Consider the following 1,909-nt stretch of genomic DNA (forward strand, 5'->3'; position numbering starts at 1 on the left):
TACCGAAATCACAAATATACAGTATAAATTACATATAGCAAAACAAAATTTCAGCCAAAAAAATATATCTTTAAAGTTTAGAAGTTCATATGAAGTAGATTATCCAAAAAAAACTTGTTATTAGCGTTAATGTGTAATTTAGTTTTTCAAAATCATTAAAATTATTCTAAAAAATTTAAGAAAGTACCATCAACTATCAACAAAATTATTACAGAAGTAATAAAATAAAAGAATAACAAAAGAAGCAGTAACTAGATTTTCTTCTGTTAATCAACCGAGTTAAATAGTCAATCAAACTGAAATTATCACTGCTTTTTGACAATTACAACAACCAAAATTTATTTTATCCAACAATCAGAATCCAAAATTAAAAACAACAATTCATAATCATTATAATTAAAAAATAAAAAAATAAATTGAACTACTGAAAAACTCAAGAAAGAGGGAGAGTAACATAATCAAACTGTGTAATTTTTCACAACGACAGAGAGAGACAGCCAAGAGTCCACGGCAATAGAGAGAGGGATCAAACTTCGAAGACAGAGACAAGCGAAGACGACGAGGACAGAGACGATTACAGGGCGGCCGACGATGACAGAAGTGGGTTTGACGACATGACGAGGACAGAGACGACAACTTCCAAGCAGAACTGGCGATGCGAGGAGAAGGGATCTTGGAGAAGAGGGGGCGGCTGACGACGACGAGGACAACGGGGCTTGACGACACCACGAGGACAGAGAAAGCGACACTTTAGCGCACCAGGTTTGTTGGCCTTCCCTTTGTGCTTTCGTTCTCACTTGTGGAGTCATTGCTTCTTTTTTATACTTTCGTCATCTATTTGACCCTTCTGCAACTTCTCCAAGGTTGGTTTCTTTGTTTTCTTTTTGTTTTTCTATCATTTGCATTCCGTCTTCCGTTTGATCCTTCTGCAACTTCTCCAAGGTTGGTTCCTTTGTTTTCTTTTTGTTTTACTATCATTTGCATAAGATGTTTGCGTTTCTTCTTGCTTGCTTTCTGAAATGATTCGTTTCTTGTATGCCTTATTGGTTTTGTATTGTTTCTTGTTGATAGCTTATGGGGATAGTGCTTTTTCCTATTTTGTTAGTTGAATGTACCTTGTTTTTTTTTCTTGAAAGATTATTTCTTGTATATAGTTTTTTTTTCACGGTATCCCCCAACCCGATAGGTCAAGGATTAATTCGTCGCGGATCTGAGCTCTATTTAAGGGTCTGCCGCTGGCCAATGGGTTGCTGCATGCACAAGGCGGGATTCGAACATCCAACACTTGTTTAAGCGGACAAGTGAGTTGACCACTTGACCAACCCAAGTTGATTATTTTTTGTATATAGTTGTTTTGATGACTTATAGCTTCTAGGACACTTTTGAGGAAATGGCTGCGGCTTTCAAGCGATTGGTGCAATTGAGAACGAGTTGAGGGATTGCTATAATACAATTTTCGGGCTTTGGGTCCTCAAAATCGTTTTCTTTCAACTCAAGTTTTAGGTCATTTTCATAGTTGACGGAATTAGATCAATAATGGTTATTCATTGTTGATATATTTTCCATTGTAATATACGTTTTCTTTCAACTCAAAATCGTTTTCTTTCAACCCGACCCGTGAACACCCTTAGGTGTGACCTCATTATCCACGTGTCTTTTTTGCTAATTTTAACATGCAATTACAAGTTCACAACATACTATGAGAGATAAACACCACAAAATCCTGTGTAATTTGGTTCCCTGCCGTTATCTTTTTCTACTTGGTGATTGAGTCTTTGTTTTCTATTTTGGTAATTTGGTTCCTAAACATATGGTTAATGTTGCTAGCGTGCATTGTAATTTACGATCGAATAGTAGAATCTGTTTGAGTGTCGTTAAGTTGTTAAAAAAATATCTTTTTTATTTTTTA

Source organism: Arachis ipaensis, chromosome B05, assembly GCF_000816755.2.
Source record: "Arachis ipaensis cultivar K30076 chromosome B05, Araip1.1, whole genome shotgun sequence".
NCBI classification, from domain to species: Eukaryota; Viridiplantae; Streptophyta; class Magnoliopsida; order Fabales; family Fabaceae; genus Arachis; species Arachis ipaensis.